Genomic DNA, 27935 nt, shown 5'->3' with positions numbered 1-27935 from the left:
CTTTTGCCTCTTATGATATAGCCCTGGTAGCGCTGGGAAGGATAACTGTGGTATCTGTTGCACCCTAGTATTTGGCACCGTAGGCAAACTCCTGAGGAGGTGGGACCCCTGAACTGGACAATCCTCTGGCCTGGTGAATAGTAGTTCCTACAGGTTGGGACCCTTACACACCTGAGAAAAGAAAAAGGAAAAAGCCCACATATAATTGTTGTACAAAAATTGTGACATGGTCACTAAGCCCATTTGTTTCATTCAGAAATGTTTCCTTCAGAAATTTCTAACTGTGAAGTTAATTACAATTCACAGCACAGAACTCCTAAACGCAGATGCAACTATATGGAATTAAAATTTCTATGGTGGTGTAATATGTAACACAACATATATAAATGTCACACATGTATGTAAATGTATAAATGTAAAGCACCTGATGGAATTCTGAGTATATGAAAAAGAGTTACTGTGTAGGCCTGTTACCTCTCCAAAGTTATTTTTTATTTCAATGTTAAAATTTCTGAAGAGATATGAAGAAACATTTCCATATACCAGATCAGCCAAAACCCCTTTAGTCAAATGCTTCATCCTTCTCTAAATTTTTTATATGATTTGTGAAATACCTTCTGGGAATGTATACCAATTCTTCTTCCCTAGCAGAATATTATGGTGAATTAAACATAAAAAGCCAACTAAGAAAACTGTGTTTTTGTCCTAATAGCTAGTTCACTTAAAATCCTACTGCTTCTTGCAAGCAGGTAACTTAAATGTGTTTCAGGACTATGTATCTTTGGTGTATGTATTTGTTGTTGTCTGTATGAAGTCAATCACATGTGAGTAATTGTTTGGAAATAGTTTTTGAGAGATTTTCCTTATTCTCTTCTGACTAAATCAGATGCCACAGTCATAAAGTCATGAGGATTTGGAGAGACCACACACGTGTCTGTAAATAGCACAGATTTGGCTCTGTGCAGTAGAGGCTAGCATGAACAAACAAATCCTGGTTTGGCTGAACATAGTATGATGAAGCCCTCAGCAAATTTGAAAAAGATGGTGAATCATAAAAGGCAAACTTGACAATAAATCATCTAGATGGAGTTTGCTGGTATGGAGACTCTGTAACACTGAGTATTGTTTGGGCACCAGCATTTCTGTGTGTTTTGCAGTGGAGGTTGGCCAGAGAATTTGTATTTCTGCTTTTGAAGGTGCTAGAAATGGATCCTTCTGCTGTGTTGGAATAGGTCGTGGTTTGATGGACTATGAGTTTAGACCTGCAAAGTATGGCTAAGAGCTTTTTCTGGATGTCTCTAGAAAGTCAGACAAACTAAGGGGTGACGACTCAGCTGTCCATGCTGGGAGAATCCTGGCCCCCCCAGGATGGCCCAGCTGCAGGTCCCAGCTGAGGACATTGCCAAGTTGTGACGAAGTCTGCAGAGCCATGCAAGATAAGAGAGGTGAAATTACTGACGAATCAACAGTAGTTCATTTGGGTTCAGTTAGTAGCTCAAGGACTCAAGAGGGAAAACAACAATGTGGAGAGGTAGAAAGTCTTAAAGGGGAAAAAACCCATGGGGAATGGCAGCTGAGCAGAATGGAGGGTCTGTTTCAAGGAGTATGGAGGAAGGCCAACCCTTCCCTGCCTGACTGTTTCCTGGCCAGCAAAGGCTTATTGGGAGTTTCCTCGCTGTGGTGAGCATGCTACTGCCCAGCTCGTTAAATTCTACTCTCCGTTGTATGTTAGAGTGAATACACCATCGCCATATATGTCACAGCTGTACTTAACCCTCTTGCAGAGTTTCTTTGTTCTGGTCACATTTAGCCACGTGCAAAATGACCTGACAGGGGAAGGTTATCAAAGGGAAGTGGGGCAGGAAAGTGTGTGAAACAGGGAAGGTTGATTATATCATATAATTTAGAATAATGAACTTTCAGAAACGTAATTTTGTTGTTGTGTTAATATAACGTTCATCTATGCTGTGGATGTTCCATGTCAACTTCCTGACTCTTGGCATTCACAAACCCGCAGGGTGGCATCATCCAGTAGCAATCTTTAAAAATATTTTTGAATATTATTTTCATAAATAATTTTGATAACGTTTTAGCATGTGATAATTTCAAACTCATATGTCCCTACCAGCCTTCTTGTGCTACAGCATCTTGTATGGCATGTGAAACAGGAGTTGACTCCAGGCCTACATCAGGAGTTGCTCATGTCTGTTCCCTGCATGGTAGCCTCTGGCATTGGTGTAGGGTTTTCTGGTGGACACTGTTATGAAAATTCCCTTCCCTAACTCTTAAATCAATCAGTCTTTAGAGGATGAAAGTGTATTAGTTTCGTTAATACATATTAGTTCACATTATAAACTGTAACATAATGAGGTAGTAGAATTTTACTGGAGAATCTGGTATTGTCCAGGCTTAGTTAAAACAAACTAAAGGACAACCCAGCCCTGGAAAGAAGGACTTTTCCTTGTGGCAGCTTAGAGCTCTCCAGGAAGGATTCCCCCAGACAGCTGAGATAATGCCAGCACCCCAGCCCCTCTGACATGTCTTTGAGACCCTCCCAGCATCACCTGGTGTCATAGATCAGTAACTCCAGCAAGACTGACTCCAGGGACATCTGGATCAATAGACAGGCAGCAAGAATGCTGCAGAAGTAGAGTTGTTTGGCAAAGTTTTACTATGATTGGTAATTGGTAGTGTGAGTGATTAGTCAAATTGTGTTGTACCTGAACATTTGAAGGGTGTAAGAACCCGGTGTGAAACCACATTCGGGGTGCCCCAGTTTGCCTGGGACACCTCATGTGCATGAAATATTTACCCTTGTAATTTTACACTTTGCATCCCGGGTGTCCTTGGTTGGCACAGGCCAGTTAAGAATCTTAGTATCGTCAACCGCATGTATTGAGGCAGATAATGAAGGTTTTCTGGAGATGAAGAAATGTAATGTTAATAAACCATACGTAAGCATAGAGTAAAATGCAACATGCATTAAATCCTAGTATGCTTTGCAAATGTGGGCCTTGCTGCTGGACCTGGAAATAGTGACTGAGTGGAGAGGAAATTAATTTCTCTTCCTTTGATGGTGTGTACCATCGAAAGCTCATTACTCCTTCCTATGACTAACCCGAGGTTACACAAGTTACTGCTGTCCATCCGTCCATTCTCTGGAGGGAAGAGGGTGAGCTCACCATGATAATGAGCTGTTTCTTTGCCTGTGAGCCCTCCAGAGCACATGGTCACTGACTGGCTGGCAGCCGGGCAGGCTATGGGCGGGTATTTTAAATGTGTTTTTTTCATAAATGGTGCAGACATAGGCCAGCTCATCCCCCTGATGCTTATTGCCAAGGATGGTTGGGCTGCCAGCCCCTCTATCAGCAGTGTGCGGTCCCTGGGTAAGCTGTGGCATCCTCAAGCTCTCTGCCTGCTACTGGCCTCTCCCGCTCCCCCCTTTCTTCTGCACTCGGATACCCTCTGACATTCAGCTGCCAGGCTCTCCCAGCTCACGTCTCTTACCCAGCACATACTGCCCTGGTGAGGAGAAGTCATTAAAGAGAAAGAATGAGAATACCTTACCTGGGCTTATAGCTGCTGGGTCTGGTTTTGGATGGGCTTTTAATGCAAAAAAAAGAAAATAAGTGAGACTGAATGAAGGAAATTAATCAATTAATATGCATTGTAACCAGCTGAATGCATTAAGACTAGGAAATGTTAGTAGCAACTGTTCTGAGTAATAGAGGTGTCATGGAAAAAGGGCTCATGCTAAGAAAAGTGTAGGGGCTTCAGTACTAAAGATGACATATTACTAGCACTAACGGGAACAAGATTTAATTCTGTTTATTCCTTTGTGGAGGCATATAGGCCCATGCTCCAATGCATGCTTTACATCCGAAGTTCAGTTTCCGGTATGTTGTCAACACAGGTATGTATGTTTTACTGAGGCAAGCGAGTGCCTTTACTGATGTGTAGCTGATAGAGCCAGACTTTAAAAGAAAACCTTAGTCTGCTACCTAAGCATCTGAGGCAGAATATTTTCAGTTAATGAGCAGAACCTGCAGTTTTAGATTTTTCAAAAGATAAATCCCATTGTAGAAAACTAAGGTTCAAACCAAATACCACTGAAAGTGTCAGGAGTCCCACTGACTCAGCTTCCAATGGGCTTTGAAAGCACAAGGAGGCTGACTTTCTTGGGATGAGATGATCGAATGAAAATCTGAATTTATACTGGTGTGGTGTGTCTGGCCCAGTGCTTTCCCCCTGGTACTTTAATCAGTGCAGGTATTTCTTCCATATCAATACCAAGAGCATTTTCCATCCCTTGGTTTATATGCAAACCAAAGGAATTATCCCTGAAGATAAATACCAGATCCATGAGATTATGCACACAGTGGAGTCAGGGAGCCATGCCAACACATCATCAGATCACAACTTTGATAGAGAACTAAGGACATAAACCAGAGTAATGCTGCATTACTTACGAGTGGTAATGGCTCCTGCTTCAGGAGTTGGAGAGACTAATAGAGTGGATGAGTTTGTTACTGTGAGAAAAGAAAATATGAAATTAAAGTGTTCATGTTTTAAATAGATTGATGACTTACATGAAAAATAGTAAACTGCTCACCATGGTTCAATAAATGACCAAAATAAATACCTGGTTTTTCAGCCGTTGTGGACTCAGTCGGGACTGTCAAAGAGAAAGAAAAAGCCACACTTCAGTAACTGTTACATTACTGTGTGAGCAAGGCAAGGACTGTTAATGGGGAGCGAATCAGTTTACTTCCAGGATCAAGCATTAGACCAAATCTACTAAAGCTAAAGTCATACATACCTGCTGCTTCAGGTGTCGTGTTTTCTGCAGGGGCTGATCCGAGACATGAGAGAAAACAAAACTGCAGGTTAGCCCTTGTGCCAGCACTGGAAAGGCGCGAGGTACCCAAACCCCAGGAGACATGCAGGTCTCATTCAAGTGGCGATCAGAAGATGCTGCTGCTGCCCAGGGCAGGGGTTAATTAGCAAAGTCTGCCCGGAGCATGAGCAGCCTTGGTGGGAGGAAAACACGTCCCCATGAAGGCTGCCTCTGCCATGGCCTCCGACAGGCTGCTGACCTGCCGCGGGAAAGGCTCTGGAAACCTGTGGGGTGTTTGCTAAATAACAGTTTGGGTGCTGGGGGACAATGACATAAAGTTTTGTTTCTAATATGCAGTGCCCATAGCAGTGCTGTGCGCTGCACCGACGGTGGCGAGGCCCGTGCTGCCGCCTCCTCAGGTGTTGAACTTGGCCGTTCCGGTGAGAAGCACAGCGCGGTTTGTGCAGTGATGGGGATGCAGCTGTGGGAGGCGCAGAAGGCTGGCTTCTTGGAGTGGGATGATCAAGTGCAAATCTGAATTTGTATCGGTGTAGTGTGTCTGCCCCAGTCGTTTCCCCTTCCCTAGTGCTTTCATCAGTGCAGGTGTTTCCGCTGTACCAATACCAAGCCCCTTTCCCTCCTTTGTTGTGTATGGAAGCCAAGGGAGAGGTGATTGGGGTTACCCTTGGAGCTAATGGTTAAATCCATGAGATTATACACACAGTGGAGACAGGGAGCAAGTCAATACATGATCAGAACTGGGGCAGACAACTAAGCATGTAAGCCAGAGTAACGCTGTGTTACTTACGAGTGGTAACGTCTGCTGGTTCAGGAGTAGTAGAGACTGTTACTGTGAGAAAGAAACGATGACATCAAATATTGTCTGCATTTTAAAGGTATGTTTTTGCCCTGAGACCCATAGAAGCAGCCTTGGCTGCTTGCAATATCACATGAAGCCATGTGAGTAAGCAGGAAATACTTGGCTACATGGCTGAACGTAGCCCGAGTATCGCTGCATACAGCTGTGAACATACCCTCTGCGGTGACACAGCCAGCACGATGGTGTGCATCACCCCTGGAAAACCCTACAGCGAGACCCTGAGCTTGGGCAGGGAAACAAATAATGCAGCTGGACAGGGCACAGCTCTGGCATCCAGTGTTGCCTTGCCAGGAAGACAGGTAGTCTGCTAAATCCTGAATTGAGACTGAAAATGTGAGTGCCTGGCAGTTAATTCCTCAACTCATTCTGGGAGCACTGCATGAGCCAGGGCTCCTGCTGTTCCTCATGGTCTGACAGTACCTCTGCTCACCTCGGTTCAGTAAGTGACCAGAAGTAAATACCTGGTGTTTCAGCCATTGTGGTCTCGGTCGGGACTGTCAAAGAGAAAATAAAAGCCACAATTCAGTAATTTTTCCAATACAAAGTGAGCAAAGCATAGGTTGACAAAGCAAAGCAATGTTATAATTTAGGTGTAATTAGGCGTGGTATAATGATATCCCCAATCCAGCTAGATTACAGCAGTTTACCCCATAATTTAACATATGTGTAAACCAGCTTGTGGTATTTCCACCGCCCTTGAGGATGGATGGAAACCATGTGTCTGATTGTGTGTATCTCCACAGAGGCAAAAGGGCTCAGTGCAGCAGGACCCCTCTGTCCACAGATCCCACCAGCAGTTTGTGTTCACCGGAGCACCTTTGGGGCTGATGATGAGCTAAGGGCTCTCTCACCTCTGAGGGAACACAAATTTCAGCTCAACGCTGCTGAAGTCCAGGGGAATTGGCGCTCTGCTGCAGGACAAGTTGTATTAGACTAAACCTGAGATAAATAAGTGAACACTGAAGTACTCTATACCTGTTGCTTCAGGTGTGGTAGGCTCTGGAGGGGCTGTTGGGAGACAAAATAAAAAACATCAAAAGAAGGAAAGCCAGATCAATGCATTCAGTTATAAGGCGAGACAAGCAGCTGCACAGTCAGGGCTCTCCCCAGAACCGTGACTGAGGTGATGCTTTCCAAAGCCTTGGAGAAGGCTGCAGGTGTTTCTGCCTCGCTGTTGGTGTTTCTGCCTCGCTGTTTTCGCTGCCACCCTGTGCAATGAGTACATCTGTCGACAGTGGGGCAGAGAAGCAAACCTGGTGGGGACAGGTATAATTTCTGTCCTGCCTCCTCACCCAGGCTGAAATCTAGTGTGAATTGCTGTTTTCAGTGAAGTAGCTCCACCACTGCAAGATCTGCCAAAGCCTGGAAGATGACCCACCCGGAAGTCCTTTTTAAATTAAATAAATTACCTGCAGCTTGGGAAGGTTAGTTGAGAAACAAACATATTGTTCTGTAAATTACTAAATTGTTTAAGCAAGTATGTCTTGTTCTGCAATACAGCCTCTTGATGGATCAGAGGAGAAATGGTTTGCAGTGTGCAGACTATGGTGGATTGAGCAGGACTGAGTGAATTAGGAATGCAGGCTGATAGTCTGAATGTGATTTCTCTTTAAATGCTTCTCCTGGGGCTTGCAGCTTGTGTACAGCATGTCAATGATTCGTTGCAGTTGTTTCTCAAATATTCATTGTAATTATCTGTCAGTAACCATCAACTAAGAACAGGGCGTGGTACCAGAAAAAGGGGAGAGGAAAAGAAATAAAAATAAAATCAAAGTGAAAATATGGGCCTCTTCAGAGGGGTAGTAGAAGCCTTATCGCTTTTCAGGAATATATAAGTGCCACGGCTATTGTTATTCATTATATCATTATAATACAATATGACAGCACACCATGAGTATCACTTCCCTATAGGATCTCAGTTTCTCTTGGGCAGAAACAGCTGAGTCCACAAAGATGCAGTGGCCTGCCAGCCTACACTGATGTCTAGGATCAGACACACCACATTCACCTAGTGCCAGAACCTCCATCAAAACAATTTCCTTATGCATCCTCAACTGGCAGGAATTTTCTTAATTTTCCTCAATAAACTTCACACAAATATGATGCAGATCTTTGAAAATGAGTACAAATTCATAAAAAGAAGAAAATACGTTTATAAAACTGCAAGTCTGACACAAGTACTTTGAGGCTTTTAGGCAAATAGTCTTTGTCCCAAAAGCAGATTCCAGGTTGGTCTGCCAAAACCTACTGATGGTCCTCTTTGGAGGAAAATGCCTATAGCCCCGCTTTTCCCTCTCTGCTTCCCTCAGACCCAGGTAGAGGAATCCCCTTGTTGGAAGGATGGAATGGCCTCAGGATGTGTGGAGCCTGTGGGGGCTGGTCCCACCCGTGACCAGGGTGCCCTTGGCTATCCTTCTTGGCTCTCATCGGCCTCTCCTCTCCCTGCATGGCCACTGCCAAGGGTCCCTGTTCCCATAGCGGCTCCCGCCTTGTGCCAAGCTCCTCCTTTCACCCATACCGGCTTGCATGCATGGCTTAGGAAATTTAATTCATGTTAAAGAAAATGGAAAAGGTGAGTACCTTCACAGATAACACCAGCATCTTCCTTGTGGTAGCAGTCGTGTGTGCCCAGCCCCCCGTGAGAGCACTGCTCCAGGGAGGACTCATCCCCTGTGCACGCCACGTTGTCCAGGAGAATATCTCCTGTGCCTTCCCCAAAAAATGCCTCGATATTGGCTGAGACAGCAGGTCCGCAGCCCAGCTGCCTGCACACAACCGTGGCGACCTGCATGTTCCAGCCATCATCGCAGATGGTTGCCCAGCTCCCATTGTGAAAGACTTCCAGGCGTCCCGAGCACATGTCCCCTCCGTTCACCAGTCTCAGGGACATGTCTTGGAAAAGCAGAGGGAAATGCATGGGCACTTGTCAGCCTCAGAAATGGGCTTGCCAGGTGCATTTATCAAAGAGCAAAAGCCAACTTTGTTGTGTTGCACTGAAAATGGCAAAACCATGAAAATAATCGTATTACAGAATCCCAGAATCATCAAGGTTGGAAAAGACCTTGAAGATCACCTAGTCCAACCATGAACCTCACACTGACCATTCCCAACTCCACCAGATCCCTCAGTGCTGGGTCAACCCGACTCTTCAACCCCTCCAGGGATGGGGACTCCCCCCCTGCCCTGGCCAGCCCATTCCAACGCCCAACAACCCCTTCTGCAAAGAAATACTTCCTAAGAGCCAGTCTAACCCTGCCCTGGCACAGCTTGAGGCCATTGCCTCTTGTCCTGGTGCTTGTTCCTTGGTTCAAGAGACTCATCCCCCCTCTCTGCACCCTCCTTTCAGGGAGTTGTAGAGGGCGATGAGATCTCCCCTCAGCCTCCTCCAGACTAAACCCCCCCCAGTTCCCTCAGCTGCTCCCCATCAGACCTGTGCTCCAGACCCTGCACCAGCTCCGTTGCCCTTCTCTGGACACACTCGAGTAATTCAATGTCCTTTTTGTAGTGTAACAAGCCACATTGTGTCCGTTCATCAGCTATCATAAAGCCTTACTCTCATAGTGTGCCATATACACCTGGGAGTAAACATAAAGATGCTTTTTCTCTTTCAGGCTCTGATGTATGTGTCTGTAGCTAACATAACCATTCCTATTGATACCAGTAGTCTTTAACAGCAAAACTCTTAGATAAACCTCAAGTATCTCAGGAACTCATTTTACACACATTTACTTGTTTTGAAATTTTTACCTGTAAAATTTTTGCCTTCCTACCAGTGCTTAAGCTCCTATATAACATATATCAGTTGTGAAAGCTTTGCAAGACCCATCTAGGGAGAACTCACCAGCTGGAACTGGCTCTGTTGTGAACGGGGGAGTAACTGGCTCTAGGAAAGGAAACGGAAAAGTGAATTTCTAGTTTTACTACAGAGGATGCTTAATAATGTTCTTCAGGTACTATATGAGAAAAAAAAGAAAGCAGTAGTGATAAAGAGCAACCCATTCAACTTTGGAAGCACATCACCAAAAAGGAGAAGGTGCAAACCCATTTTTAAATGTCAGGTGTTAATGGTTACTGTTACCTTGTAGGTGTAATCTTCAAGTGTTTTAGGTGTGGGACATACTCACCAAAGAGTCATGTCTGCTTGCGTCATGTGTTTAACTTCACTTAAGGTCTTTATGAAAAAACCTAACTCTATTAAAATTTGCTTTGGTTTTTCCTCAGGGAAAGGTATCCCCAGGATAAGCTGTAAACCATCATTCTTTGTGCCAGGTCTCACCCACAACCTCTTTCAGCCAGTTATGCTTCACCTCAGTCATTTCAGGCTCATGGATGAGCTTTATCTGTGGACCACCACTTGCTGTGTCACCAGCCACACAGAGGCTGCAGTGACTTGGGCTCTCCAACTGCACACATGATTCCAGTCAGAATAAGAAATTGAAACTGATTTGGAAAAATCCTAGGGGAAGTTACTAAAAATAATTTCCTACTAAATACAAGAAAAGGAAATCTGATTTACTAGTCATAGTTCACAATTTATGGGAAATCAGGACTAGGAGGACTGAAATATAATAGTGATGACGCAAAACTGTAATTCAGATAGTAATACAAAAAGCAGTCAGGTAATAGAGGAGGAAATGCATCAGATATAAGACTGACAATGATATTCCAGGTAGCTAAAGGAGTTGAGAGTTAAAATTAAAAGTTGAACATAAACCTGTGTGAATAAACTGCGTAAGTTAACAAAAAGAAAAAATGTGGTAAAACACAATTCTCATAGCTCTTGGTTTCATGCCTGAAACAATTACACAATCACAGAATCATCTCGGTTGGAAAAGCCCTTGAAGATCCTCCAGTCCAACCATGAACCTCACACTGACCGTTCTCAACTCCACCAGATCCCTCAGTGCTGGGTCAACCCGACTCTTCAACCCCTCCAGGGATGGGGACTCCACCACTGCCCTGGCCAGCCCATTCCAACGCCCAACAACCCCTTCTGCAAAGAAATACTTCCTAAGAGCCAGTCTGACCCTGCCCTGGTGCAGCTTGAGGCCATTCCCTCTTGTCCTATCACTTGTTCCTTGGTTCAAGAGACTCATCCCCCCTCTCTGCACCCTCCTTTCAGGGAGTTGTAGAGGGCGATGAGGTCTCCCCTCAGCCTCCTCTTCTCCAGACTAAACAACCCCAGTTTAATTCCACTGATGGAAACAAGTTGTGCATCAAAATTTTAGCTGCAGGCAAGCTTGCTTTGCTCACGAAGCAATAGTTTACAAGAGATGTGCTAACGTACCTGCGCAAATGACGCTGGCATCCTCTTTGTGCTGGCAGTTATGGACGGCGATCCCTCTGTGGGAGCACTCCCACAGGTTGTCTTCATCCCCTCTGCACTGCACGTCATCGAGGAGGATGCTCCCGGAGCCTGGACCAAAGTGGGCTTCCAACACAGCTAGCAGAGCTTCCCCACACCCCAGGCTCCTGCACACCACCTTGGCGTCTGCCAGCTCCCAGGCGTCGTCGCAGACCGTTCCCCAGCTGCCGTTGTGATAGAGCTCAACGCGGCCCGAGCACCGGCCGTCCCCATCTGCCAGCCGCAGGGATGGAGCGGAGGGGTCTGCTGTGGAGAAAGAGCCCACAGAGCACATCGGTGGGGTTCATCCGGGGCTTGAGGCCAAGTGCCACCCCACTGAAGACAGGAGCAGGTAGCCCATAATGTAGCCTGTGCTGACAAAGGGCCCTCGCCTGAATTTCAGTGCTGTTGCAGGGTATAATATTATAATATATAAATGCTCAAACCTATCTTTCTATGTGCAATATCCAACAGGTGTGGACATAGTCCTCTTCCACAATGTGCTGATCTCCAGGGAAAATGCTCCTCACCCCTTTAGCTAGCTGCCACCTCTCCCCACTCTGCGCATCAAAGGGAAGGGTTTCTACCTCTCCTTTATCATCATTCTCATCTATACAGTAGTGCTGTCTAAAGGATGAACACAAATACCCAGAGCCAACCTTTTCCTGGAATACTTTGCAATCTAAGGGATATGGTTTGATTTTTTGTGGTGTGGTTTGTTTTTTTTCTTCCTTTAAGTAATGCCTGGTTCAGCTTCTTTTCCCATCCTTGCTAACCCTCTGGCATAACAGATGGTTGGCACAGCATCATTTCCCCAGAATAGTAGCAGAGCTATTTCTACAGACCAAGCTCATTTCTGAGAGCTGGGTACTTATGGAATAGTCCACACATTTATCTCACTTTCAGAGGGAAAGGCTTTTAGAGATCTGAAGTTCCAAATGAGTTTTATGGGCCCGGGGTGTATTTTTCTTTCAGAGAAAGAAATCAGAGACACCGCTGACAACATAATTGAGTTCCTCCTAGTTTGTGGCCATCATAAACTGTACCAAGTATACACACCTGTCTTACTCCTTGGTGGGTCAGCGATTACGAGGTTTTAATTTTGGGACATTTTGCTGTCACCTGGCAGCCATTTGTAACCGACTAATGCACATCCATTCAGAATGAGGGCCATGTTTCCTAGGACTCTTTCTCCTTAATTCCTCTTTGCTGACCATGATCAAAGCTCCTTCCATCCGAGTACCATGCTTATCATTTACTTCTGCAAATGTTGGCTGTAAAGAAATGCCAGCAGCAGTGTGCTTGGCTCACTTCCCAAGATCTAGGTCTAATCTTCTACAAGACTTTCAAATAAAATTTCAGGGAGAAAAAAAAATTGAGGCAAAAGATAATTAACCTGTTGGTCCAGACATTGAATATTCACCAGTGATGGTGAAAGGTGTTAAATAAAAATTTAAGAACTACATTACATTAGCTATCTAAATCCAGGTGGGAATAGAGAGAAAGAGGCAGATTAAAAATTCTATATCCAGATCCAGATCTTGACTTAAGTTACAGGCAGAAATAAATTTGTTGTGATTCAGCTGATATTAAAAATGGCTTTACTGGGAGGGAGGCATCTTTCCTATTAAAATTTCTAAGTAAATGATGTATTTCATTATTCTGAAATATGAACATCAATCTGAAATTTTTGGGGGCGCTTTTTCAGAAAAAAAAGGACTGATTAAGTAACAGTCCCAAGAATCTTTAATGAGTTCTTGTGGGGGAGTCTACAGACAGCTGAAAGGCAACTTTTTACTTTCAGCAAATTAATAAGAGAAAATAATTAATATTTGTATCTCTTCAAATTCAATGCTTTGTGCTTAGTTAAGTGTAGAATATAATCAAAGGAATCAGTAAGCATTTAGTTTTCCTGAGTCTTTAACACAAACAACAGTTTACCTGCCATATGTACAAATGAAAATAATGAGATTATTATTTAGGGCTATAGATGAGCCTTTTTTTTCCTTTAACCATCGAATAGCATCCCTGTTACACAGAATATGCATAAATAAGATGAAATTTTTTTTCTCAGATACTTGGTTGAGTAGACACAGGCAAAGCACTTAATAGTTACAAGCACGGAGTTGCATAGTAATGAGGGTATTATTAGGAAACCATATATACCCCATGTATTAAGTTCCTTATGCCTGCATAATAGTCAACAGATTACTCGTTTAAGAAATTCACGTTCAGCTTCTGAAAGCCAAGCAAATCAAAGTAAATCTTGAGGAACAAGATTCATTTCTCAGTTTCACTGCTGTGTGCAAAGAAGTGCAAACTTCTTTCATTCAGCTGGAAGAGAGCCCAGGCTGAATAAGTAAGGCAAGTAGCAAAATCTGACCAAAGCTCTGTAAAATATTTTTCAAAGTAGGACGGTTTTAATTTCTATTCTTTTGAAAGTGAACTGACTGGCAGAAAAAAGGTAGAACACTGGCTGAAATTTCTTCTTCACTGTGCTGAAGATTTGTCTGTTAATTTCTAAGACATTTGTAGAAATTAGGGTGGATAGATCCTAGATCTTGAACATGAAAATATTTTTCAAAATAAGGTTAATGGGTGGAGCAGTAAGCAAATCTGTATTACAATTTCCAGTGCTGCTACCAGGGGTATTGAGTCACAGCTCTGAACTTCTGACAGCATAGATAAGGCTGTAGAAGATGAGCAGTGTTAAAAAAAGTTTTCGAAGAGAGGAGTTATCAGTTGCTTTGCTAATTGTTTATCATGTTATGCAGCATCTTGGACTAACAGATGGTATGGGTGTTAAACAGCCAGTCACAGCTACCAAACCATAATGAGGTCCTCAGCCCTTGCCACTGAAACTGAAACAGAACAGAGTGGCAGAAGGAAAGGCAAGATCTGTGCGCTCTCTGGAGGACACGATGAGAATTCAAAACGATCTTCACAAACTGAATAAATGTCAAAAGTCAGCAAGCTGAAATTCAATAAAGACGGGTGGAATGGGCTGCTCATTGGAAAGAGAAAAACTAATGCACAAAGGCAAAATCATCCTTTCAGATGGCACAGCTGGCACCATGGAAAAACTGAAAGTTGGTAATGTTAACGCTATGGTGAGCCAGTCCAGTCTCAGCCTTGCTCTCACTGATCCATGGGAGCTACTTGTTCTCCTTGGTGCTAAAGAGACCTCAGCTGCTTAGTCGGTGATTGCACATTTAGGAAAGAGAGAGGTAATGGGGAGAGCTTGGATGAATGCATCAAGAATATAATACGCTTGAAAATCATGACCTCTGAGGAGAGCTTTAAAGAGCTGAATTTAGTTTATGTGGGAAGTGTCTTTCACTATTCTGAAGAGGGGTCTAAAGAGGATGCCCACCAGCTCCTCTGCTCCCGGGAGCCCACAGAGAGCTAAAAGAGCAGCTGTAGGCACTACAGAAAATGCCCATCAATAAAAGAACTTTGAATATACCGTCCAACATATTTTTTGGTGTGTCTTGAAAATATCTGTCAAGTTCAGAGGCAAAGTACACTTAGTCATCTTTCCCTGGTGGAGATTTGCATAGCAGTTTAAAGCCTACTGGTGCTACCAATTTCTGTTTCATTAGAAGAGGACATAGGACAGCATGTGGTGGATAGGAAGGTCCCAGCTCAGCTGATGTCTGATGCAAAACGGCCCTGTCTGGTGAAATTCTGGTTTTAAGATTTTTTTAATACCCAAGAAATTATTTCGTAGATTCATTAAAACAGCTCCTTCATTTAAAACTTGTATTTAATATATATTATATTTATATTTATTGTATTTAATTTATTGTATTATTTATAATATTTATATGTATTGTATTTAATAATATAAAACATATTACAAAATGGATGCCGGACTAAAAATTGCCCCAACAAAGAGAATGGGGAAAAGGTGGGACACACACACACATTGCAGCGTGATCAGCCCTGAAAAAGGGCTGGACCTGAGCTCTGTATAATTTAATTTCTCCTCCGCAACGAGGACCACTGAGAAGTGCTGAGAAGGAGTATAGGGATGGGACAAGCATACAAGGTATGCCCAGAGTTGTCCCCTAGCCACCTGTTTGCAGCTCGGGGACTTTCTGAGCCCCAAATGGTGCCTTGTGTGGTGATGCAGGACAGAGACATTTCTGCTCCTAAAGCACGCAAGGCACACAGGTTGTATCTGGCGGTTCCTTACCTTCGCCCAGCGTAGATGGTGATGCTGGAGTTGTTAATGGCTCAGTACTGTCTGTGACTGCAGGAGATGGGATCAGGTCATCTGTTTCTGTGACAGAATAATCTGTTGAAGCTTTGAGGAAAAAAACAATAGGAACAATGAACAATAATGACCAAATATGAATATGAACCAGAATTAAATTTTTGGTTAAAACGATTTGGATTTGCTACAAAAGTGTGAAAATACAGGCACATGGACTTATCCCTTGTATTTCTACCCAAGTCTCTATCACCACATAATACAATGATAAATAAATATTTAAAATTTGGATTTTTAAGCTTCATAGCTACTGGAGAATGAAGTAATGTGTTCTTATCTCTCTTCATTAAAACTTCATTACATACATTTTCCATACAGTATGACTTTCCCTTAGGTCACTTAGACTCAAAATTGATTTTGCAACTATAATTTTGTCTTTATAAGCTGTGCTTAGATTTTCTGGTGTAGATATTGCCTCAGTCTCTTCATTTACTGAAATGGATGCAAAAGAGGAATACAGGGATATTGAAGGGACTGTGAAAGGTTGAGGAAATACATTATTGGAGAAAAACATTATCAGTGATAGAAACTGGAGCTGATGATTGCTGATATGATTTTGATTATGTCCTTGAAGGAGAAGTGAATTGGATTGTAGCCACTAAAATCTGGTAATTTCAGTCAAAACTTCAAGTAAATAATTACTCAGGTAAGGTGATATTTGGTTAATGTTGACAATAAGGATGTGGGCAGCAGATCTGGGGTCTTAGGGGTAGCAGGCATTCAAGTGAACTTTCTGCTGATATTCTCCATAGGCAGCTCCACAAAACAACTACAGCATGGTGTGCTTTATACTCTGCCATCATTAATTCCTCAGTGAGAGAGTCCAACAGGGATGAGTGGGAAAGTATAGAGAACCAGCTTCTTTACTGTGTCAGGTGGTGGCATCTCCATCTTTAAGACTGGGAAAGAATTATCAAAGATTATTGAATCTTTAAGGTGAAGATTTCCCAGTCTGATTTAATCATTGATGCTCTCCACTTCCCAGACAAAAACACTGATATTTGGTCACTTTTGCTGATGCCTAAATTATAAAAATAGCACAAGCATCTTAAAGCTCTAAATTGTTCATAACTGCGTACCTCCCAAACTTTGACAGCCCAATATTTTAGAAATGAAGGGTTTAGAAGCTGGATGCTTTCTTCATTGAGATGATTAATTAACAGTTAACTGATCTTAAACTTTATACAGTTATTGTAATCCTAACAATGTAATCTATTTTAAACAAACTTAAACACTATTAATTTTACATTTTATGGCATAGTGTCTGTTCTTACCTTCAACAGCTGTGGAAGGGATTTCTGGAGCTGAGGTGCCACTGTCTCCTGTAAGTGGGATGGGTGAACTGGATAATTCTGCAGCTGCGGCTGTGAGAAGAAGGAGGAAACATAGAAACAAGAGGGAAAGAGGTAAGGCTGAATGACTGAAATCAGTTATAGATGAATTTAATTGCCTTCAGGCTTTCTGGAAAAAGGAGTCCGTGTATTAGTTGTCTTCTACATCCACTGACATGGCTCAGAAATGGGTCTTCATGTCAATGCTTTGTATTACAAGCATCTGAAAAGTTTCAGACTTCTTTCACTGAAAGTGAGAAAAGCTGGCCAGAAAGCCAGCAGGTTGGTACCAAGCAGATGAAGTTCACAGACAAACATCAGCTGCACTGAGAGATGATGATTTTACAACATTTCTCAGCATCTCCACTGATGTTCCCTCTTAAGCAAAACTTATAACCACCTTTTTCTAATATGCTGCAGGTTGTGCAAATGCCCTTTACCTGTCTGCAGCACAGTCAGGATTTCTGATGTCCTGCTTTCCCCTGTGGTGGTGGTGGAAGCCAGGGAGGCACCTGTGCTACCAGAGCAAGCTGTAATGATGAGAAATTAAGTGGTTGCAAATAGCAAGTAAAAGCACAAGTGTGCTTTGAGGAGCTTGTGACTTGCTTTAGGTCTCAGGCTTGACAGAAAACTGTTATCAGTCTGCTAAATAACTGGAGAGGCAGACATCCAACTGAGGAAAATGAATGCAAATACCTGGCTGTGCTCCTTAATTTTTCTGGAGTTTTTATGAATCTTGGATGCACAAAATCACAATGATCTGGACACTTTTGCTTTACAAAAAAAGTGTAGTATTTACAAGCTCTGAGGTATTAATCATTAAATGCATATATTCCTGATATGTCCTGACAGTCTGATATTTTTGAAGTGAAGATGTCGTAAGGGGGTTATTCCTTCACAGAGATGTTTAATTTGTAGTTGTCTGCTATGAATATTTTACAGATTTACATGGTCACATCTTAATTCAGCTGAAAAACCCAAATTAACAAAATATTTGTTTTAAAAAGCACTTGCAAAATGGCTGTTCTTACCTTTATAAACTGTGGTTGGGATTTTGAGAGTTGTGACAGTTTCCTCTGTGACAACAGTGGGCACAGGAGACGTAACTGAGGCTAAGAGAAAGTTGAGGAAATACAAAGAAGAGGAGAGATTGGCAGTAATTAAGAGTGAACATGTGAACTGAAATCTTGATGAAAGTAAGTAGATTTCGGCTTTGCAGGACAGTGAGTCAATGCATAGCCTTTTACTTTTGCTGAAAAAAAGAATTTCCTCTTCATTTAATATTTAATAATAAAATAGTGGATATTTCTGACTGCATTCTTTTACTACTAGAGATGCAATAGTTATTTGGAAAGATGCAAAGTGGCCATTGTTAGGGGAAATAAAGAATGAGATTTTTCTTGTGCTTTGGAAGTGACTTCCAGCATGCAATGTGCCTCACCTTCCTCGAGGGTTGTCAAGGTCCCTGGAGCAGATGTTGTCTCGGCCTCAGTTGTGCTTGAGCTGGGTGCAGAGGAGGAATCTGCAGAGGTGGCCAGGGGGTGGGGAAATATGTTACTAAACAGAATCACCACCATGTAAAAGAAATGACATTTCAAGGATCTGTAAAATCATTAGTACTTCAGGCATGGAAAAGAAAGTCAGTTCCCTGGACTTTAACTTGTGCTAATGTGGCTCGGAAGAACATCTTCCAAGTAGTGATTATAAGTGAACTTGGGAGACTGATGCAACTGGTGCACCTCTCAGCAGATTATAAACACACCTCATTTCCATTCTATCTTTGCACTAACTTAAGAACCAGGAATAATTAAGCAAGATTATTAAAAGAATTGAAGGTGAAGAAAATATCCAGGTAAGAGTGCCCCAGATGAACTGATTGTAAAGATCTCACCATACATACATGCAGTCTTGATAATTGTGTATGCAGGTGAGCTTAATCATGTACCCATTTTCCCTTCAACCACATTTTCCTATGAAAATGAAGATAGTGTTGGTCATTGGCTCTTCCAAGGCTAATTACATGCAGAGTTATTAAATATTTTTACTGAATTTCCAGTGTTCCTCCTGTCTGCTCTAAACAAACTGCATATCTGGCTCAAAATTTCCACACATGACATTTGCAGTTTTTTCCCTTGCCTTTGCCAGCAAATGTCAGGGGTTCTGTGGTAGATGTCACAACAGTGCTGTCTGTGGAAAATGTTGGTGCAGAAGTGGAAGTTTGGGGCTTCTTTGAAGATGCTGGAAGTTAGAGGAAGTAAATTATTAGAGAACTGTAAGAATGGTCATGAGAACTGAAACACTTGTAAAGTAATTTAATCATCAGGTTTTATGCACCACTGGGTTAATGCACTAGACCTTAACTTCTGGTAGTGTGAGTGAGATTTCTGTTGAATAATAGCAGTTCTAAATGAACTTCAGAAATATTTGCCACTGGTGCCATCAAGGGCAGAAATAATGTGCAGAACATGCTGCAACAGTTCAGGGCTACTACAACGTGTTTTTGCAGGTTCAGGTTTTGAGAAATGATTTTGGGAGCCAACCTTTCATTTCTGTGCTACATATAATAGAAAACTACATTTTAGCACCCACTCCCCTGTGTCTGTATTATGAAGAGCATAATTAACTCAACACTTAAAAACCCCAGGAAACGTGAGTAAAGTCTGTAAGGTTTCCAGGGTGCTATGATTATTTCAGGAACAGGAAAAAAACCAGGATTCAGAAACTTAGACCTGGAGTGTTAAGACTTGCTTTATGTTTTCCCTAATTATTAGTAGATGAGTAGCAAATACAGTTCCTGTGAGCAATCCAAACAACAGAAATAAAGTTACAGTGGATGAATAAATAGTAATTTGGAGCAATAACTAGTTATTCAGAGCATGTACCTTTCTAGAATACCACCCAGAGCTGGCTCTTGTAACTCTACAGGTGTGCTCGGTGTGTTCACACTCAGGAGCATGTCTCACCCTCTTACCTTTGGGTTTAAATTTGTCTTTTATCCATTTTGAAAATTGCCACAGTAAGTTTTCACCTCCAGTTGCTGAGCTTCCTGGTGAGTTCCACCACGTACCACTTGCTGTGGCAGATAAGAAAACATATTAGCATTGATGTAACATATTACAATTCTAGGTGTATTTTATGTTTTGTTGTGAGATGGTACCCGGTATGTGTTGATACAGAGTTAGATACAGTAAGTGTTGGTATGTGGGTTTTTTCAAAGCAATCCTGCAGTTCCCCCCTGTGACTGGAAGGACAAGCTCATTTCCTCATAGTTCAGTGGAAGATGACTGTAGAGGATCTTATTTCATGGCAGCACAAAGAGCATAGGGATATGACCCCAGAAATCCTTGTGTACGTCCTTCACCTCTAGTGAAGACATGGGCTTCTGGGAGCTGAGCTTTGCCAAATTTCACCGAGGCAGTAGAAAGGGTTACTTACCTTTGCCATATGTGATTACCACAATAGCAGGGGAGGCTGTGGACCATTTGTCTGTGCAGAACATGACAGTTGTTTTGGCTGACAGCCCAACCTGTTAGCTTAAATCTTTGCAAATGCCTGTTCAGGTCTGTATGGGAAGCCTAACTTTGTCTAACTCTGCAGTGACAAATATACTATATACTGCTTAAGGTATTTAAAAATTATGTTTGATTAAAGCAGATCATGGCATCATGGTTCTGGTACCAGGGGATGAAATGATCTTCCAAACCGGGATACAAACCTGTGGTCTGACAGTGTGATTTTATAATCTGTAGTTTTAGTCACATAAATACCTCTGAAAATCTACTTATATTCACTGAAAGGAAAAAGGATTTAGGCTGCTAGGGGTCGAAGCAATGTTTTCAAATGGCAGCTTTTTTGAAATAGTATCCTTGCTCTTTCAGAATCAGCATGCTCTGGAGATCTGTGCCTGATTCAATCACTAAAATCAGGAGAAATTTCATGTGGGGATATTTTTCTTTTTTTTCAAATTGGCATTTGACTTTCAGACAGTCACTTTCACAGACTTTTACTTTAGTGATGCTAAAGTCTTGGATTTGCAAGACAGGATCCCAAGTGATTTTTCCAGTCAAAGTTAATCCAGTCTACATTAGGTCAAATCAAAGACAAGAGTGAGCCTCTGAAATAAGGACAGAGATTATAGGGTTGCTGAAGTGCTGGGATTTGACCATGTTCTTGAAATGAAGCTTAGTCCTCTTTGATATGGCACCTCCCTCTGGATGGCCTTTGCTCTTGTTTTATAAATAATTTAATATAACAAATCCCTTAATCTAGACTCCTTGTAATTATCTCTTTTTGTAAGGGATTGACAAGACTTTATTTGTGGTGTCCACACTGATAATTAAAGATCAAAGTATCTCGTTCAAACTACCAAGATTATAAGGAAGGTTTGGGGTTATCGTTGCTTGAAGTTTGAAGGAACATAGCACTGCAGTAAAGTATATTTCCACCTGGGTCTGGCAGGCTGTTCTGTGTTTCTTTTTCTCTCTTTCTCTATGTTTTTAAATGTGCATTATAGAAGAATTTACATTAAAAACTAGAATATTGGAAGAAGGATGTTTAGAGAACAACTTCCCCAAACTATTCCCTCACAGAAGAGAAACAAAGAAAATATTCTTCAGCACCTCCAGTTTTGGAATATAACCTATGGATTTGATCCAAATCACTGAATTAGAAGAGAAATTAAACCAACAATTTTATGGTACAAATCTTGTCAGCAATATTCTAGGAGACTCTTTGCCACACTTCCCAGCAAGGCAGTCTATTAGTAACTGATTCTGTCTGTAACGTTTCCCTACAAGCTTGAAAAAAATTTAGATACAGTACCTGGTTCAGATAGAAGAGTAGCACTTAACAGCAGCAACCAAGTGAGACTCACTTGAAGGCCCATTTTCATTGCGGTTGTCTGTTCTAACCCAATGCAATTTCAGAATTTATACTAAGTGAGTTCTGGTCTACATCAAAGGTGTGTGCTGTGCAATTTGATCTTTCTTCCTGAACTTCCAGATCAATGCCAAGGAAGTGATTTACTGAGTATTTTCATTTCACAGGGTACATCCAGACATCCGGATAAGTAGATCCAGATCACAGTGCTGTTCCGGACCAGCTACTGAGGTCTTCCCAAACACTCCCCAAGCACCTTTGTGGCCATGTGTTGATGATGTGGTTGTTCCAGGAAGCAGTGATTTACTTTTGGAGATTAGGCTGTTTGGTAAGGATTCTCATACCACCAGCTAAGTTGGTTTTCAATTTGCAACCATACTAAACCAGATTAAATTGGTGTGAGAATTGTGCCAAGAGAAGATTAGCATCCTAAAAATGTCAGCAAAGGCTCAACAAAATTCTCTCTGTCTGCTACAAATTATTCCTGTAAGAAGCAGTTTCTATGCTTTTTCGTATTTCTCTGACTCCTCTTTAACGTGGGACTAGATCCCTCCAGCATGTTTCAGATCTGCAGTTATCTTTCTCTCACTTGCAGCCTACAGAGCAATAAAATGTCTGTAAGAAATATTGGCCAAGGCATGGTTGGGTGAGAAGAACTCTTTTGGGGGGTAAATAAGTAGGGCTAAACTACAACCAAGGAAATGGAGCAAGATAGGGCCAGAAGGTGCCTAATTAAGGTAAGCAAGTCAAGGAATCTGTATGTAAAAACAGAGAAGCATGACCAGTTGCCATACCCTGTTCTGGGGAAGACCAGTATAGGCTGAAGTCATGAGGCACTATGGAGTGATCTGCACTGATTTGATGAAATCCCTGAGAGAATGGTGAGCACCGATGGAGCACAATAGGGAAAATGCAAATGATCTTTATGAGCCAGGAGGCTGCGAAGGGAATTAGTCACCTTCCCTGCTTTACAGTAACCATAAATGCTGGACAAGATGAAGACTCCACTAATTTATGCCCTGCTCTCCATCACCAGTTTCACAGCTGGTATGTTTCTGATCAAACTAGACTGAGATTTTCCCCTTGTCTTCAAAGGACAAGTACACATGCTATCTGACAGTCCTGTGTGTTACATCCCTCACAAACATAGACGGCACAGAGCCTAAGGAAGTGGAGCCTTTGTCTGTTAGGACCTGTGAGACATGCTTTTGGATCTGTGAGATATTACACAAAAGAATCAAGGTACAATATATTTTTCAGGTGAAAGGAAGAAACTAGAAACAGGTTTTTATTCTAGTGGCAGGAGATATGCGATTGTAGGAGGAGAGCCAGAAGATATTGTAGTGCCAGTATAAATACAAATTAATAAGGACTGGGAAAAAACATGAAAAAAAGTCATCATGACAAGGAAATATACAACAGGCATTGCTGGAGATTATCCTTTGCCACCTGTTTTCATGGTATCTTTTCAGATTAGGTGACTTGCATGAAAAAAGGGAATTCCATCTAGAAAGACCAGCTGGAAAATATTTGCCCCTAGCAAAGCCATGGATCCAACAGGATCCCTCTGGCTATGCAGTCTTATCCCTGGCATGAGGTGGTGGTGTCAACACCCCTGTGGCCTCTGATACCCCAAAGAATGCTTCCAGCTCTGCCTCACTCTGTACTGTCAGGGAGAAGATGGGTCTCGGCTAGAGAGAGAAAAAAAGCAAAGCTAAATTTTCTTAGCTGATTTAAAAATGAACATAAATTCTTTCTTTCTGCAAATGCTTTTCTTATTTTCTTAACACAGTACAATGTATGATATCTATCTAGATATTCATGTTTCTCCCATCACAGTATCTTCCTGAGCAAAACCAGTCATGTCAAGTATCTAAACTCCTAGTTCCCTGTGTCTGTATTACTTAAATTCAGTGTCATTTTCTGAAGTGACTGAGTGGGTTTATAGTAGATCGTTATCAATATACTTCTATCATGTAGCTTTAAGATGGGCCTGAACAGTACAATATGTACCAGTTTTCTTTCCTGACAGCAGTTAAGCTATTTTATACAAACATTTTTCACTTTTGACTGAAAAAGAAATTTTAGAAACAGCCCAAAACTCCAACTGAAATCTCATTAAGATTTTATTCTCAAAACAATGACTAACAAATTTGTTATATCTTGTGATTTGACCCAGATCTAAGTGCTCTGCATTTAAAGATTTGGATCTAAACAATGTCACATAGAAGACACAGAAGTCTGATATGTTTGTGCCATTTCAATGCACTTCATATCCACCTCATAATGAAAGTATTTATTTGGCTGCTGCTGGACTTTCAATAATATTCTCTCTAGGAAGTGTAGAGTCCTGTAGAAATAGCTGATGTGTCAGTCTGGTGACTCAGCCAAGTTGTGCTCAGCAGTAAAGCTACTTGTTCAAGAAACCCCATGCAGCAGGAGCATGAGTGATAATGGAAAGTGGGGACATAATTCACATTATCTGGTTGTAGGCATGTAATCTATTTAGAAACTAAGCTCTTCATCAGTGGTATTTCAATGCACCTCTATTTGGACCCTTGATATAGGGGTAGGAAAATATGGAGAACATGGCTGAATGCAAATATCCTGAGTATGAAGAAGTGTCAAAATTTGCTTTTTTCAGCATTCCTCAGTCTCTTCTATAAAACAGGTCCCAAAGAAGACATTAGTCTCAGCAAACATGCGGAGAGCTGAGAACTTTTCTATCCAACTCTTGCCTGGTGAGGCTGGATCTCACCTTAGGCTATTTTACACCATACCTAAGAAGTAATGGTGGTAGGTGGGAATGCTAGCAGGGACAGAAGGTTTGTACAGCTAATCTGTAGTGATAGGTGACAAAGAATGGCCAGCCTCCACGTTAAACACTGCAGCTCCTGTCACAGGCATTGAAGGTGCCATTAGAAGGGAGGTGGTAAGCTTTCAGCCCAAAGCTAAGCAAGCAGACTAATCCTGTGAGGCAGGAACCAGCAGTGATGACAGTTAGGGATGACCTTTGTGGTCTTGGAATAGCAAAGCTGTTTCCCAGAACATCTTCTTAAAGAAATCTGTCAAAAATCACTCATAGAAAACAAACAGCATTTGTCTGTAGTGAAACAGTTTTATGCTGGAGGTTGGGTTTTACGCACTGGCAAAACTACCCCTCCCTGGAAATAGATTTTTCCAGCTTTTTCTAACTACATATGAATTTCAGTGTGTATTTTGTGTGGTGCAATCTAGGATCTGAATAGTGGGGAAATAGCATTCATAAAGTATGGGCTATATGTGTGCATACACAGACGGAGGTATGGATGTTTGTATATGTGACATATTCTCATAGAACACCTTCTGCTAAGGGGCAGGCTCTCCGTGAAGTCATTCTGCTCTGCAGCTCTGGGTGGGCAATTTCTCCACCATTTGCAAACAAAAGTAAGCTCACCAAAGGCATTTAAACATCTAATTTTCATGGAAAATTAGTGTTGTAATTTCCATAAGGTGTTGTAATTTCCATAAGGGTCTGGGTCTAACATAGTTTAAGGGGCTAAAAGCAATGGGAAAACGCAGAGCTGTTCTGGAGGCTCCTGCCACTGGAGGGCAGCCAGGCACTGTCCTTGGGGAGCGAGCATCTTTCTGGGTAAGATGGTCTAACAACACAGGGTCCGTAAAGATGGTCTAACAACACAGTGCCTTTGTAGGGTCCATAAAGAGGCCTCCACTCTAGCAAATACCTTTAAAAGCAAGCAGACGTGAAAATAAACATCTGCAAAAGAGACAGCTACAAACAGCAGGACAGTTGTTTCCATTCCTCACCTACCTCCTGCCAAGGTCAGAGGATATGTCTGTGCCCAAATGGAGATTGGGAGAAACTTGGGCCCACCTCAGGCGTCCATCTATTTCATCTTCCCTCGTTATCACATAAACCATGACACCTGATAGCTCTCATATCTAATATTTATAAAGGATTTCACTGGAGTATCTTTGAAGGAGTAAACAAGGGCTGACTGCCTTTCTCCTATACATGTATTTCTTGTACAAATACTTATTTGTATTTCTTCTTCCCTGAAAAAAAGAAATTACTGGTGTGTGTGAACTCACAAAATGGTGCACGTTTTTCTTTGCTATAGTAATGTATTTGTTACTTCTTTAAATATACTTACTGGACTTTTCAGATTTCTTATGCAACAAATCCTGTTTTTTGCTGAACCCGTTGCCTTCCCAAGGGTCTGATAATGGCCATGTCTAGTTTGCTGCCATAGTGGAAATGTTTGCAGTGCCATACAGAAACAGCCCAGGCAGCTCTCAGCTAGTGGGGCTGAGGGACCAGCGTGACAAAACCTGGATCCCTACACAAGTAACTCATCTGCTCCTTCAGGCCTGACCTGGGGAGGTAAGGGAAATACTTCTCTCAGGTCATGAAACACCTTTGCTAAGGACCTGCTTAGCTGTTTGAAAAATAGTGTCTTTTGAAGCATGATGAAAAATGATTCAGTTAAATATAATAAGGACCAGTCAAAACATTGGTTTCAGAAGAAATGTCATGCTTTGTTTCATTAGTTTTACCTTCTGTTTCTAAAACCAGAGAAGGACTAACTTCAAAGGAACTTTTGAGGCCTCAAGATGTACATGTAAATGAAGGCTTCTTATTTTTTCTACTTTGAAAAACATCTGGAAATAAACATAGGAATGAAATAATATGTTGCCAAAGAGCAGCAAGGTGAAAAAGATGCACAAGAAAAAGTGAGCAAGCAGAAGAGCCAAAGACTGCCTTTTTTCTACATTTCCCAGCCCCAACCCCTGCCCCCTCAGGGGCAGCAGATTTACCTGATAACAGCAGTCCTTGTTCTGTATACACACATATTTCTGCATGCCTGAGGTGAGCAGTGGGCTGGGTGCAATGTGTGTGCAACAAAGAATGATGAATAGCTATTGTGCAGCTCGGTGGTATGATGTGCATTTGGAAATGCAATATTCTGTTGAGGTTTGGAGACCCTGGGTGTGTGCCTGGTTACTTGCTCCAGTTACGGCCCGTGATAAATATTCAGTGTTGCTGTTACCCATGCCATCTCTATGAAGCTGTGTAGTGCCTTAATATTTGTTGCTTAGCTGTCCAGACGTATTCTCAATTATAATTGTGTATTCTTTCAATGCGTTCTTTTTTCAGGTTTTCCCTCTGCCAGACATTCCACTAAATTCAACCCCAATAAGTTCATGGAGTTGTAGAATCATAGAATGGTTTTGGTTGGAAGGGACCTTAAAGACCATCCAGTCCCACCCCCCTGCCACAGGCAGGGACACCTTCCACTAGCCCAGGTTGCCCAAAGCCCCGTCCAACCTGGCCTTGAACCCTTCCAGGGAGGGGGCAGCCACAGCTTCTCTGGGCAACCTGTGCCAGTGTCTCGCCACCCTCACAGGAAGGAATTTCTTCCTCATATCTAATCTAAGTCTACCCTCTTTCAGTTTAAAACCGTGACCCCTCGTCCTATCCCTACTCCCTTTAAGTCCTGGGAGGCCGCTCTAAGGTCTCCCCGGAGCCTTCTCTTCTCCAGCTGAACACCCCCAACTCTCTCAGCCTGTCCTCACAGGGGAGCTGCTCCAGCCCCCTGAGCATCTTCATGGCCTCCTCTGGCCCCGCTCGAGCAGGTCTGTGTCCTTCTGATGTTGGGGCCCTTGTTCTGAAATGAAAGGTATTTTTGCACACTGAAGAATGTATAGAGAAAAGGGAAAGCCCGGGTGAAATAAATCATGTCCCTGATAATATAACCTTCAAACAGATTCCCTGCATTTATTGGTAAAGCAAAGTGAAAACTTTACATGTGAAGCCATCTTCTGTGGACAAAACTGAGTTTTGAGTGCTGGGTCTGGATTTCTTGACCCAGAGGAGAATTGCCTTGGGGTAAGGATGTCACCATGCATCCTCTGGAAACCCCAGTCCATCCCTGTGAATCCTGCAAGGGAAAATCTTCGTCAGAGATGAGGGCTATGCCAATGTAAATGGGTATCAGTGATCTCTGCACATAGCAGGACAGGTCATTTCATCCTGTTACCCAGCTAAGGCTTTGTGTCAACACAGGGTGCTTATCTTGGCATATGCTGCATTCTTGCAGTTTTTCCGGCTTTTCATGTTCACGTGGCCAATGGTACAGTCTTAATAAAGAGGTTTTCTCAGCTTCTAGCAAATCCCTTTGATCTCAGCAGGTACCATGGGTAGGGGTCACACAGAGTACCACCAGTGCTGGTGACTGTCTCCAGCACCCTTTTAGCATTTGTTATTACAAAAATGGAAGTGGCCTTCTAGTGCCTTGGGGGTGTCAGGGAGTGAGGTGTGACTAATACCGCCTTTAAATTTCTTTTAAGTAGATTTTGATAGTAAAATCACTGCAATAAGAAATGTC

The 27935-nt window shown here is 42.3% G+C and overlaps 1 protein-coding gene across 1 annotated transcript in view; it reads left to right on the top strand.

Annotated features, from left to right (window-relative positions):
• Nucleotides 1-16670, top strand: part of C7H10orf88 (chromosome 7 C10orf88 homolog) — a 37720-nt gene extending 21050 nt beyond the window's left edge. Inside the window, exon 8 of the transcript XR_012629737.1 lies at nucleotides 16621-16670. The gene's annotated coding sequence lies outside the window, so the exon portion shown is untranslated. The remainder of the gene's footprint in view (nucleotides 1-16620) is intronic.
• Nucleotides 16671-27935: the final 11265 nt, after the last annotated feature.

The sequence above is a fragment of the Strix uralensis genome, chromosome 7 (genome assembly GCF_047716275.1).
Source record: "Strix uralensis isolate ZFMK-TIS-50842 chromosome 7, bStrUra1, whole genome shotgun sequence".
Classification (NCBI taxonomy): Eukaryota; Metazoa; Chordata; class Aves; order Strigiformes; family Strigidae; genus Strix; species Strix uralensis.
Note: the sequence above shows the minus strand (reverse complement) of the source record. Positions and strands in the feature narration are given on the sequence as shown.